Below are 15,232 nucleotides of genomic sequence, written 5' to 3'. Positions count from 1 at the left end.
GTAGAAGATATTTTAGTATCTGCCAAAAGATGAGGAATTTTGTTAAAACACTAACTAAATTTAACCTGATAATCACTCCTAGTGAATCAATTGGAAAGGCTGACCAAATGCCACTAAAACTGTTGGACGTAGAGTGCCCAGCAACAATAAAGACTGAAGCTAAAGAATAGATTTTCCTAAGAAAGCCAATCAGGGTCTCTGAGAAAGAATAAAATTGATTTTGAATTTATGTCAATAAGTTAGAGTTTGAGGTATAATCTGTGGCTTGCAATTAGCAGTATTAACATAGATAAGAAAAAAGAGGTAAAAGTGACTATTTTACTATTAAAAGATTTAAACAGTGATTATTACTTTTTCTAAATTAAAACAAAGTACATAAGAAATACACATCAAAAGTGACATTCAAAAATTATATAAAGATATTAGAATCAGAAAATAAAAGCATGTTCATGACTATAAAGAAAAAGATTAACAAACAGGTTAAGTCCAAAACTAACTTCGGATGGACTATTTTCTGCCCATTATTGACATAGTATAATTTTTTTTCAAAAAGGATATTAGAACACAATCAGTCATTATTTGAACCCAAAGAAAACTAATTTTGGTGTTTTTTTTTTAAATAATATTGAAACTTAGAGCAGTGGAAAAAATTAAGAATATATTGAAAGAAACACTGTAATTAAAAGTGATGAAAATCATGCTGTAGGTGACCACAATGTATGTACATTAATATTCTCTGTGTTAACAATTTTATTATTATTATTATTATTTTTTACAGAGACAGAGAGAGGGATAGATAGAGACAGACAAGAACGGAGAGAGATGAGAAGCGTCAATCATTAGTTTTTCCTTGCGACATCTTACTTGTTCATTGATTGCTTTCTCATATGTGCCTTGACCATGGGCCTTCGGTAGACTGAGTAACCCCTTGCTGGAGCCAGAAACCTTGGGTCCAAGCTGGTGAGCCTTGCTCAAACCAGATGAGCCAGCGCTCAAGCTGGCGACCTCTGGGTCTCGAACCTGGGTCCTCGCATCCCAGTCCGACGCTCTATCCACTGCACCACCGCCTGGTCAGGCTGTGTTAATAATTTTAACATGATATGTAAAATTCATGGTTCATTTATGAATTCCAGTTGCTATAATATCAGTTGATTGAAGTTTCTTCCAATTCAATTTAAGGGAAATAATAAAACTTTTAAAGTTAGTGTAATTTTATATTACTAACAATCAAACATAAATTATATAAAATGTATTATTACAGAAACAATAATTGTCAAATAATCTGTATGGAGTAAATATATACTAATTTATTAAGTCCATGTATGTTTGTTATACTGTTAATTCAGAAATTGTTCTTTCAACAGAATACCCAGACATGTACAATAATAATGAAATTTAGACAGTTTGAATATTTTGCTGTCATTTATCTTAGCTATTTTTGCTAAGTTTTACTAATTTAAAAATTATGACTTTTATTTTTTGTCATTATGAAGATATGTTTGTCAAATTGTAGGAGAAAGCATATTTAATAGTATCTTAGTTTGATTTACATGCACACAGAGTATATGTGCCTTCATGCTTCTCTCTGGCTTTACAAATTTTCTAGGTAAGACATTTTAATTTTTCTATTTTGGATGCTTTTCTGTAGCTTTAGACCCAAGCTTCAACACTATTTGACAGCTCTACTTGAATGTTTCACATGTACCTCAATCTTAACATATCAAATATCTTCCCAAATTTGTTAATGTACACCTTATTTATAGCTCTTGATATATTCCCAAATTTGTTAATGTACACCTTATTTATAGCTCAGTATAAATAAAGTACCTCTAGTCACTTGGTTATCAATGTCATCGGGAAATCAATCTCAACATACTCAATCCATTATTCATATAGAATCTACATTCAATATATATTTTAAAACTTTATTACTGCTCCCAAACTTAATCCAAGCCATGATCATATTTTAAAATATATGTTTTGACTTCTAATTCAGTAAATATCAATATGTATAATATGCATAACAAAAGTTTTTGGGGTCTTTAATATTTCAAATCAAAATATTCAAATAGCTGCATTAAACTGTTAAGTTCTATAAGTGTGGACACATGTTTTGCTCACCGCTGTATACCAGCACTTAGTATACTGTCTGGCACCAGATATTTGTTGAATGAGTAAGTGTATGGTTGATGAATTTGGGATGAGAACCAGCTTGCTAGAAGTCTGATAAAGAGTGACTAAATAGGAAATGTCATCAGCACGGGTAAACAACTTCTTCCAGAGGTTTCTCAGCAAATTAAATGAGATAAACAGGAAGGGTGTTAAGCAAGGAAGCAAGGCTAAGAGATTGTTTCAAGATGCGGTATTTGGCCCTGTTTAATTTGCATGTCCAAATTGTTATGTGGGCAAGATTGTGCTCTAGATGAATTCCTTTTGCTTCATGTGTCATAATGGGTGTTTTCTGTGTTTAGGATCCTTTGATAGTCCTTTTCCAGATGCTTCCCCATCCACACTTCTGATATAAACTCCTAACATGTGGATTAAAACATTTTGTAAATCTGATTGCCGTTGGAATGTCTTCAAAGCACAGAATGTGCTCCTGGCTCCTTGTGTATCATGGGTACAAAGAAAAAAGGTACACCAATTGAACAAGCTGAAATGTCAACCACATTTAAGATAGACACATTAAGAAAATTTAAATTTTCTTAAAATGAAAGAAAATTTCCTTCCTCCAGTTTGTAATGGGGAAGGAATAGCTATTACTTATAGCACTACCTTAGAAAACAAGGACAAAGAATAGAGCACGGTGTAAGACACACATTCTGCCAGGAAAGTATATGCCAAGCTGAGAAGGAAGCAATCTAGGCAAGTATTTTCATGGGTGCAGCGCCATTCTCTCTAGAATAAACCTGTGTATTTAAACATGTGCTTTTCCCTAGGTATTTTTCATCCAAATCTCTTATGTTTCTCTCTCTTTTCCTCTCTCTCTCTCTCTTGCTCCTATATTTTTATATGATGTTGCTGCTGCCTTAATTCTCTTTAATGTCAGTCCACCCTGGCCATTTAGAGCACTGGTGGCTACCTCCCTGGTGGCTCCTACTTGCTAACTTAGAATTAGAAATGTTTCTTTTAAATCAGAAAAGAAAGAAAAAAGACAAAGAGAAAAAGTAAAATCCATGGTAAAAATTAATAAGGACCCTGAATGTGAAATGAATGATGCACATACAAAATGGCTATGTGTACATTATTTTAGTGTGAGAAGGACTGCAGTTGTCAGCCTGGCAAAATGTATGCCCTTTTCAGGAGGATAATTAAATTAACAACACATAGGCCAAATGGTGGCCTCCAAAAAGTTATGTTCACGTTTCAATCCCTAAAACCTGTGAATATTACATTACATGACAAGGAGCAAATATTACCTTATATGGTAAATAACATGGTTATATGAGGAACAGCTTATCCTGGATTATACTGATGTGCTCTAAACGTAATCATATGCAGTCTCATACAAGGGTCTTTTGAGATAGAAACACATAGGAGAAGATAGATGAGTCAATACTGATGCATCATTTTAAGTAAAATTTGCACTTTAAGGGTTCACTTATTCCATTGTATAGGTTTATGGGTTTTATCATAGATACTTTTACCAAATTTTGTATTTGTCTTTAATTTTTATTTCTAATATAAAAATAAAGATTAATAAATATATAGCAATATATATATTTAGATATATATACAGTGTGTCCATAAAGTCATGGTGCATTTTTGACCGGTCACAGGAAAGCAACAAAAAACGATAGAAATGTGAAATCTGCACCAAATAAAAGAAAAACTCTCCCAGTTTCATACCTATTCAGTACAATTTGATTGGGCTCATGCACAGATTTTTTTTAGGGCTACTTAGGTAGCTATCCCATATAACATCTACAGACTCGTCACTGACTGATGGCCTACCAGAACGGGGTTTCTCCACCAAACTGCCGGTTTCCTTCAACTGCTTATCCCACCGAGTAATGTTATTCCTATGTGGTGGTGCTTCGTTATAAACGCACCAATATTCACGTTGCACTTTGGTCATGGATTTGAACTTAGTGAGCCACAGAACACACTGAACTTTCCTCTGTACCGTCCATATCTCAACTGGCATGGCCGTGGGCTGCTCTGCTGTATACATGGTGTTACGTCATCATCTGTGCATGCGCACATGCTGCCACATCATCCTACAGAAACTGGGAGGGTTTTCCTTTTATTTGGTGCAGATTTCACATTTCTATCGTCTTTTGTTGCTTTCCTGTGACCAGTCAAAAGTGCACCATGACTTTATGGATACACTGTATATATATGTGTGTGTGTGTGTGTGTCTGTGTGTGTGTGTATACATATATAGAGATATACATATATTATATATATATAGATAGATAGATATACATATACATATACATATACATATACATATACACACACATATATATATATATATCTCCAATGTGACTACAGAGGCAGAAATAGGAGTGATGTGACCACAAGCCAAGGAATGTCTGCAGCTACCAGAAGCTATAAAGGCAAGAAACAAATTCTCTCCTAGGGGTTCATGAGGGTGTTTTGCCCTGAAGATGCCTTGATATTAGATTTCTGACCTCTAAAGCTGTGAGGTAATACATTTCTGTTCTTTTAAGCTTCTCAGTTTGTGGTCATTTCTAATAGTAGACTCAAGAAAGTAACATGCAAGATAAAGATTAGAGTCAGACTGCTTTTGTTATTTTCAGGTTCAATATATATAAGTATGTATGAATATGTAAATATTTATGTGTGCATATATTTCTATAATGATGCATGTAATGATTGCTACACTCTCATTGAGCTAACAGAAAATTAAATTGAAAAAATGCGAACCCCAAATTATATGGCACCAAAGAGTAAGGGTTGAGCAGTAAATATGTGCTCCGTCTCTCCAATAAACACACATATTTGTAGTATGAGATGCTGAAATTGGCAACAAGTGAGTGTTTCTAATGTTCAGGGAACTGTTGATTACACTCATGTAGACATTAAAACTCCTTTCACAAAATAAATATCCCTTTGCAGCAGAAGGCAACAGTACTGCATGAATGTATAAGTAGAACGTGATCACAGTCATTGTGCTGTAAACAGCTGCTTGCATTTCCCAGGATCTTGCCATGATTCCTACATTTTGCCTAATTTGTCACTACACCATCTGTTTAAAAGTAGATTGATCGCTGGTGGTTGGATTATTGGGTAAGTAGTGCTTTTGTTTATTGTCACGTGCATCACAAATTATATTTCATCTAAATTAATTTTTAGGTGACAGTGAGTGTCCCAAAGGCCCTATTTGTTTACAGGCGATGGGAACCACAGTAGAGCAAGGATGCAATTGTATAATCAGCTATATACAAACATCTCCAGAAATGAGATTTCAGATTTGATCCTAAGCCTTTTATGATATAAAAACACCCAATTTGATAGCTATGATAAGACACATCTCACAAGTCTTGCAACATTAACAATGACAGAGTAAGTGAGATGCTGGCTGAGGAAGTATCCATCTGAACCATGGCAGAACCTCGGGCAACCTCAAGGCTTAGGTTTCTAACTCCTGAGTTTGCTGAGGAGATACGATTGTCAATAGAAACCAGTCTTGGATCTATAGATTACAGATACAGTGAGCAGGAATCATGAACTCTACTTCAATATGAGCAGTCTTTCAATCTTTGGAACTTTATTTTTTAAATTGAAAAATTGTATATATAACATTAAAAATAAAAAATATGTTTGATTACTATGCTAAAATTTCAAGTTATTTTAATTCAAATATAAAATTTTATTTAATGACCAAATTAGTTTTAATGAGACTAAGACTCTTATGCTATAATATAACTTGATATCATAATCTGCCTAAAATTTTAGAAGCCTCTGTGTATCCTTTCATCCTATAGTCTAAAAGACTGCATGTCTTCATGGTCATAATTAAAAATTTATTTAAAATAAATTAATTTTGAATAATATCTATTTCAATATGTCAATATGACAACATTTGAAGCTAAGATTTTATATGCTGCTGTACCACATAATTTATTTATGTAGAGATGTTGTTAAAACTGACACATATTAAAACTGAATCAAAATTATACACAGACACATTTGAGCATTATACCCAATAATGATACTTAGCTATTGATTTGCCTCAGGTTACTATACCTTCTTGCAAGAAGAAGCATTAAACCTCACACTCCTAAATGTTTCTTGGAATGTCAAGTGATAGAATTACTTTTCATACATAATTATAAAGCAAAAAGAAGTAGTATGAACAAGCATAGAAAACATTCATTTAAAACATTGTTATACTAAGAAATAGTCAGTGATTTTTTAGCTAGCCACAATAATTTGTAACCAGGCCTTATTTCCTATTCTGTTCTCTTTTCCATTAGTAACAATATCCAAATGACATTTTCCTTGAAAATACTATGACTAAATTCTAGGACTTTTTGATTTCTTTCTCAGAGGCAGATTTAATGGCGGGAATACCAGACACGGGCCCTGCACCCTGACTTCTGAAGGACCCCACTAAAGCCCAACATTATACTTTTTTCTAATGATACCAAGGTTGGTTTCATATGTGCAATTTGAACATTAATAGTACATAATATTTTTTTATTTTAAAAATATGGTTAACATGTATTTTTGTTTTCCCTGTCTCTTTTTTTTGAGGGGCCCAATATTTTCTTCTGTGCCTGGGGCCTCAAGCAACCTTAATTCACCTCTGTCCTTTCTTAACAACTACCTCACTACCACCAACATGGCCCCGTGGATTCAATAAGGGCTTGTTCTGATGGCCAGAACTCATGTTTCCATATTCCCATGAACTCCCAGAACTATAATCAAACTCACCAATTTCAATTTTTTTCATCAACCCAGCCAAGTACACCTGTCTTTTTTCTTCCCCAAGTACCCAGCCAAGTACACCTGTCTTTTTTCTGGGTCTAAACTAATCATGATGAACAGACATTCTTGCTAAAAAAAAGGGTGAGATTAAGCCTTCCAGAAATAATAAGGGAAATCCATTTACTGCCCCCACCACTACCTCCATCCCCACCTAGGGTGAGAGGGACTGACATAATCTTGTCTCTCCCTGAACACCTGGTGAAGCATAATCTTTATGGGCCTGTTCTCACTAGGTTTTAAGATAAGAGGGGGTATATTTCAGATCAGATTGCCATCACTAGACTGACTAAAACTAAATCATTCTCATCCATTCCATGGCAAGAACTACTACTGTCTGGCCAGTGGCTGCTGCTGTCATGGCCATGCAGGTTCACATAGGATTTGGGAAGACGATTAAAAAAGATAGTGGAGCCAAAAAATGGTGGGCCGTTTCTTCATTAAAGTCTTGCACCAGCCAACAAGCAAACACACAGGGAAAACACTTCCCTTTCATTCAGGGCTCCTAAAGCCCTGACACATTCTCTTGTTCCACAACCAGGAGAATCTTCTCTGGTTCCTTCTAGAATCAAAGGCCCCATCAGTCTCAGCAGAGCTCTCACAAAGCCTCTCACCTCTGGTTCTCCATCTGAACACCTTCTCTCTCTCTTTACAAACTGGTTTCTTCTTCAGCCCCTGCATTCTCTCTGCTCTCCCTGCAAAACTGACTGGGCCCACAAAGACCCCTGCTCCAGTAAACATTAGCAAAACAATGGCCCTTCCTAAGCAGTAATGCAATCCGCAATTTGCAATCAACTGCCCTGCTCTGAGGGCAAGTACACAGGTGGCCTTGCGCAGCGCCATTTTTTAATATTAAAAGTGAGCAAATTAAGAAATACAAATTTTACAAACTCATTTGCCCAACAACTACTCATTAACTACTTTTTTAAGAAAAGAAGAAGGGGGTGTATCTTAAAGGGAGAGAGAAGTAGGCATATTGTTGGGCAGATAAAATATATTATGCCCACTTTGTTAAAGATGTCGCTACCTACGTGGAAGCCTGTCGCCCAGGTGATTGCTTGAGATGAGTGTGATTATGTTAATATGTGTTGGGGGAGGGCTTTCACGCCAAAAGGTTTTAAAAGGAAGAGAGATCACGTTGTTCAGGGAGAAGAGGGATTACGTTCTAGGAAAAGCCCATGCTGTAGGAGAGCAGAGAAAGGCCACACGGAGGAGAAGAGAGAAGCAGCCAAGATGGCTGAGTGCTGAAGGAGAAGCCAGTTTGTACAGGGAGAAGGAGATGGGGAACAGAGGTGAATAAGGCTAGTGAGCTAGAAAACTTTGATTCTAGGAAACTTGGATAAGTCAGTAGCTTTGGGAGCCCTGAATGGAAAGGGAAGTGTTTTCCCACTGTGTGTATTTCTTGCCCACCGGGTGCAAGCTAGGATAAAGATGTTGGCCCACCAGTTCTTGGCTCTGTTGTTTCATTACCGACTGTCCAAATCAAATGCAAACCTGCATTGGCCAGGAGGCTGTGATGGTGGCCACGGCCACCGGCTTTACACATATACAAGAATTTGGCATAGATGATGCCAGTTCCTGAGAAAGGACCCATTAGGTTCATCACAGTGTGGTGACCCCAGATTATAGAAAGTGGACAAAGAGGGACTTTTTTTTGCATCTAAAGTCACAAGAACCACCACCTTATGAAGAAAAGAAAAAAAAGTGTTTCTTGGGTGTTTTTTGTAGATTCTCTGGGGAGAGACAAACCCTACAGTATCAGCAGTATCAGTTCTCCAGGGCAACCTGGTCAGTGTCACTTAAGGAAAGTTCTGCCATGTCAGATATGTGAGTAGAAAAAAAGTGTAGGAGTGGGGTGTCACCAATGTTAAGAGCATTCAGGAGGCAGTATGTCCAGATTTTTATCCCAGTTCCTACACTAATTTGTTGGAAGACTGTGGATGGGTCATTCCTCTTACTGCTCCAGTACCCTCAGTAGTAAATCTGAGACTGAATGGTAGTGTCAGAATTCACCTTCTATGGGTTCATATGTGCCAAATATTTAACACAGTGCCTGACACATACAAAACACTCAATAATTGTTTAGAATAATGTTAATTCTATAATTGTATTATGGTTAAGCCAGAAAAAAAAAGTTGGGAGATATTACAAGTTAGTGATTATATTAAAGCTCCTCAAAGTGTGACATGGAATTGCTATTTTGTTGTATGATGGAGAAGATTTTACTCATATTTTATTTCCCACCCCCAATCATTGGCATGACCTTTAAAGTTAGACCAAGTTTTCTGTCAGTGCTTGTCTAACTGGGACTTACTACTGAACTATTTTGAGAGTCAATTACCTCTTCTGTTAAATAAGTATGTTATGTGAGTGCCAAACACAGAGTAGTGATTTAGTGAAGTTAATTTTTCAGTGTCCTTTCTCTCAAATCTGTACTTGTATTTAAAAAAAGAAAAAGTAATGGCAAGTGACAGAAACCACCCCGACTCTTAGAAATAGAAAAATGCTTGTGTTCAGACCAATTTACATGCTAAATAGCTGCAACTTCTCCATAGCCTCTGAGTAAATTGTAGGTCCTGGGGGAGCAGCCTCCTAGGCTACTTAAGGTTAATCACTGGTGCTTAAAGTTAATTGTTATCAATCCCTTTGTCAAGGTTGTTCAGTTGGAGTTTTCTATACATAACAATCAGTTCCAACAACAGCTCCAGGCCTGAGAGGATTTCTTATTATACTCTCCTCCATAATCAATTATCAAATAAAATAAAATAAAATAGCCTGACCAGACAGTGGCACAGTGGATAGAGCTTCAGACTGGGAAGTAGTGGGCCCAGGTTCAAAACCCCAAGGTCGCAGGCCTGAGTGAGGGGGTCATCTGTCTTGAGTGTGAGTTCACCAGCTTGTGCACAGAGTCACTGGCTTGTGTGTGGGATCACAAACATGAACCCATGGTCACTGGCTTGAGTCCAATGGTTACTGCATTGAAGCCCAAGGTTGCTAGCTTGAGCAAGGGGTCACTGGCTTGGCTGGAGGCCCCAGTCAAGGTACAATGAGAAAGCAATCATGAACAACTAAGGTATCACAATGAAGAATTGATCTCTCTCCCTTTCTGTCTGTCTTTCTCTCACTCTCGCTAACATCTATATATATCAAACAAACAAACAAACAAAAAATTGAGCCTCATGTCATCATACTTGTCATCTATGTATACTTGTAGGTTTTCAAATTTGAGGATGCATTGAAATCACTTGGAGAGCTTCTTAAACACAGGTTGCTGGCCCTAACCTTAAAGTTTCTAATTCCTTAGGTCCAGGGTAAACCAGAGAACAGGTGCTACTGATGCTACTGGTTCTAGAAAAGCCAGCTCAGTTTTTTTTTCTTTTACTCTTTGGGACATTTGTAAGGAAGACAAAGATATGAGCAAATTTATTTTCAGGGATCTAACATGACAACAATTGGCAACCCCCTTTGTCCTTGCCAAGCCTTGCTGGCCCAACACATTCCTACCCATACTGTCCCGTCTCACCTGTAGCCCTTTCAGCCCTTCCCCCCTTTTATATATCACTTATGTGGACGCTTCTTTGCTCATCAAGAAGATGGAAACTATAAAGCCAAAATCATCTCCAAAGCAGAGAGGTCATCAGCAGCTTTCCTCTGCCCTGGACAGTTCATTGTCAGAGAGTTTTGTAAAGGTGGAAAAACATTCCCTTCTTCCCTTGTAGGTTCTGTTGGTGAACCTAATAACTGACTTAGCATAAGACAAATTAACAGGAGAAAGCCAGATTTAATTATGTATGCTATCGTAATATAATGTTGTAGTAATTAAATATATAGAAATATAGAAAGATATAGAGAAATAAGTTAGGATATAATATTAAAAACCATTAAGGCAAGTGAATAAGGCTAAACCCTCTGGGTGGGAACTAATCTAGTGTGTACAGATATGATAGGCAGACTATGCCCTTTGCCCAGAACTCAGTTAGTGTGCATGTGAAATTATATAGATAAGAAGAGCTCCCTCCGAGGAACTTTGTAAAAGTGGCTTGATGTGATAATGTCATAAATTAACACCTGTTACAAGGCATATGCCAGAAAAGGGTACTAAAGCTGAGGGGTCCCCAGCTGCAGTTAGTTATCCAGACTCCAACTTTGAATGTATATTGTCTCCATGATGCTCTGACCAAGGACAGCTGAGAGGAGCATGCCAATGGGGCTCCATTAAGCTGTACCCAGGCATGCCATAGGATTTGTGAGTAATAAATTGCCTGTGTGATTCTTGCAACTAAATTGTGGGTCGATCGTGTCTTTCTTCCTGTGGTGATTGGTCTTGGTACCAATAAGTAGAATCCTCATAGCCACTTCAAGAGTAGTCTCAAAGAGGCTGCCAGCCCTGCTAATAAGCAGCAGGAGTGTCCCACTGCATGGGGAAGTCAATTGGGGATGCCTGATCGATGTAAAACTCAGGCTCTACTGGGACAACATATGTATGGAAGCCCCAGAAAGACACAAGACTCAAAGGCAGTCAGGCAATTCAGGATGATAGGTATATCATCCTGAACTAAGAAGGAGGTAGACAGAGGTGAATTAAAGTCAGTTGAGGCACCGAGTGCAGAAGAAAATATTGGGCCCCTTAAAAAAAGAGAGAGACAGAAAATAAAAATATATGTTAAATCAATAAAAAATATTATGTACTATTAATGTTAAAATTGCACATATGAAACCAAACTTGGTGTCATTAGAAAAAAGTGTAAAGTTGGGTTTTTGTGGAGCCCTTCAGAAATCAGAGCCCAGGGCACATGCCTGGTGTGCCCACAGTTAAATCTACCTCTGGAGGTAGGGACTTTTGGCTTCAAAGGGGTGGAAGTCTATTCACAGGAAGATGAGAAGAGCAAATGTTTGGTAAACAAATGTTTGCTATGCCACATGGATGTCTTCCTGAATTACAAAGTTATCTCTGGCAATAACTCTCTTCCTGGTATAAGCCCCCACCTTAATTGTTTTAGGCAGGTAAGGGGAACACAGAGAGCTCTTTCTGAGTCTGCTGGGTCTTGATTGTCTTTAGCTCACAATAATCAACATGCCAAGGTGGCACATTTTGCGATGGCATATTCTACTCTGCTTTGGTTTTATGAGTCCCTCTGCCTTCCCTTGAACCATGAAATGCTGGCAGCCACAGAGACTCTTTCCCTCTCATCCTGTAGTTTTAAATATGGATGCATTTGTTCAGATAGTGAGGAATAACTAAAATGGTTTTAAGTTTCCCTTAGTTTGAAACTGGAAGATGGCAGCAGAGTAGGCAGATGCACAGACTCCCAGCTCACACCACCAAACTGGACTATTAATTAATTTAGGAGCAATCAGCATAAAAAACCAACTCTGGACTATAAGAACAGCTCTCAAAAACCAAGGAGGAAAGAAGAAGCCACACCAAGCCTGGGAGGGAATGCAGAGGGGCAGTGCGTCTCCCCTGCTTACAGGAACCAAGGGGGGGGGGGTGAGGCTGAGAGCCCAGAAAGGCTCTCACTCCAAGGGAAAGAGCAGAAAATATTGCTCATAGTCACTTGCCTGGGGCCTGAGAACAAGATGTGTTGAAAGGGCTGGCTTGTCTTCCAAAAGGAGAGGGGAGAGAGAGAGAGACAGACGGTGAGGAGTAGAGGAATACATGGGATGACCTGACAAGCTGATTCTCCTAGTGCCGGAGGTGGCCATAGCTGGGGGTGGAGTTGATCTTTTCACACAATACAAGACTAAAGTAGTTCCGGGTGACCCATCTCCAGACATCTCTACAGCTCCAATCAGTGCAAAAAGACACAGCTGAAAACAAGAAGTGGGGAGGAGGAGGGGCAATAACTCAGGTCTCCATGGAGATCTGATATACACCTCCCTCTACTGAAGCTGAGAAAACAACCCGCCCCCAGAGAGAGTAACTGCCAAATCAGGCCTTCAGAGTCTCAGGTTACACCCACCACATTCCTGGATACAGTTTCAAATAAGCTCCCTGCTGAGATCAGTAAACAATACTACCACCTGTTAAGAAAACTGAGAAGAAAACAAACAAATAAAGACCTCAAAGCAGATCTACTAGAAAAGCCAAATCCCACAGTGGATTACAAATAACAGTTGATGCCAACCCAAGAAGACATAGAAATAACACAACTGAAAACTGGAGGCAGACAACACCAAGCCTAGACTCAACCAGATCTTTAAACAATACACCCAAACACACAGACATAATAAGAAGACAGAGAAGTGCAATCCAAATGAAACCAAAGGAGAAAACTCCAGGAAATGAACTGAGTGATATGGAGATAACCAAACTTCTGGATGCAGAGATTAAAGTAATGATTGTTAGGATGCTTAGGGATCTTAGAACAACAATGGATGGTCATTACAAACAACTAAATAAAGAAATAGCAAGTATAAAAAGTGACATTGAAATATTAAAAAAGAATCAGTTGGAGATGACAAATACAATATCAGAAATGAAGACCACAATGGAAGGAATTAAAAACAGGATGGATGAAGCTGCGGATCAAATCAGTGAGTTGGAGGACAAGTTGAAAAAAGGCATGAGAGCAGAGCAGAAAAAAAAAAAGACTCAAAAAGTCTGAGGAAACTCACAGAGAGCTCTATGACAACATGAAGAGAAATAACATCCTCATCATAGGGCTTCCTTAAGCAGAAGAGAAAGAACAAGGGACAGAGACTTTGTTCAATGATATTATAGCTGAAAACTTCCCTAAATTAATGCAGGAAAAACACTCACAAGTTCAAGAAGCACAGAGAACTTCATTAAAGACAGACCAAAGAAATCTACACCAAGACACATCATAATTAAAATACCAAAGCTAAGTGATAAAGAGAAAATATTAAAAGCTGCCCAGAGAAAAAAAGGCTATCACCTACAAAGGAGACCCCACAGGTTTGACATTCAAATTCTCAATAGAAACACTTGAGACCAGAAGGGAATGGCAAGAAATATTCAAAGTAATGCAGAACAAGAACCTACAACCAAGACTACTTTATCCAGCAAGGCTATCATTTAAAATTGAAGGACAAACAAAAAGCTTCCCAAACAAACAAACACAAAAACTTCAAGGAATTCATTAAAACCAAACCAATGCTGCAGAAAATGTTAAGGGGCCTGTTGTAAACAGATCAAAGTGGGAAACAAATGTAGCAAAAGAGGAATACAGCTTTAAAGAATAAAATGGCAATAAACAACTACATATCAATAATAACCTTAAATGTAAATGGATTAAATGATCCAATCAAAAGTTATAGGGTAGCTTCATGGATAAGAAAACAGTACCCGTACATATGCTGTCTACAAGAGACACACCTTAAAATAAAGATGCACATAAACTGAAGGTAAAAGGATGAAAAAAGATATTTCATGTAAATGGAAATGAAAAAAAAAACTGGGGTAGCAATATTTATATCAGACAAAATGGTCTTTAAAACAAAGGCTATAGTAAGAGATAAAGAAGGCCACTACATAATGATAAAGGGAGCAATCCAACAGGAATATATAACCATTATAAATATCTACGTACCTAATATAGAAGCACCTAAATATATAAAGCAGACTTTGATGGATATAAAGGGTAAGATCAATAGTAATACTATAATAGTAGGGGATTTCTATACCCCACTAACATCACTAGATAGATTCTCAAGAAAGAAAATTAACAAAGAAACAGCAGACTTAAAGGACTCACTAGATCAACTCTATTTAATAGGTATCTTCAGATCCTTTTACCCTAAAGCAGCAGAATATACATTCTTTTCAAGTCCTCATGGTATATTCTCTAGTATAGATCACATGTTAGGGTACAAAATTGGTCTCAACAAATTTAAGAAAATTGAAATCATATCGAGCACTTTCTCTGATCACAATGACATGAAACTAGAAATCAACCACAACAGAAAAACTGAAAAATTCTCAAGCACATGGAAACTAAATAGCAGGTTGTTAAATAATGAATGGATTAAGAATGAGATCAAAGAAGAAATAAAAAAATCCTAGAAATGAATGATAATGAGCATAAAACAACTCAAAATTTATGGGACATAGTGAAAGCAGCCCAGTGAGGGAAGTTCATAGCACTACAGGCATACTTTAAGAAGCTAGAAAAAGCTCAGATAAACAACTTAACCCTGCATCTAAAAGAACTAGGAAAAGAACAGCAAGTAAAGCCCAGAGGTAGTAGAGGAAGGAAATAATTAAGATCAGAGCAGAAATAAATGACATAGAGGCTAAAAAAACAATACAGAG

This window comes from Saccopteryx leptura, chromosome 1 (genome assembly GCF_036850995.1).
Source record: "Saccopteryx leptura isolate mSacLep1 chromosome 1, mSacLep1_pri_phased_curated, whole genome shotgun sequence".
NCBI classification, from domain to species: domain Eukaryota; kingdom Metazoa; phylum Chordata; class Mammalia; order Chiroptera; family Emballonuridae; genus Saccopteryx; species Saccopteryx leptura.
Note: the sequence above shows the minus strand (reverse complement) of the source record.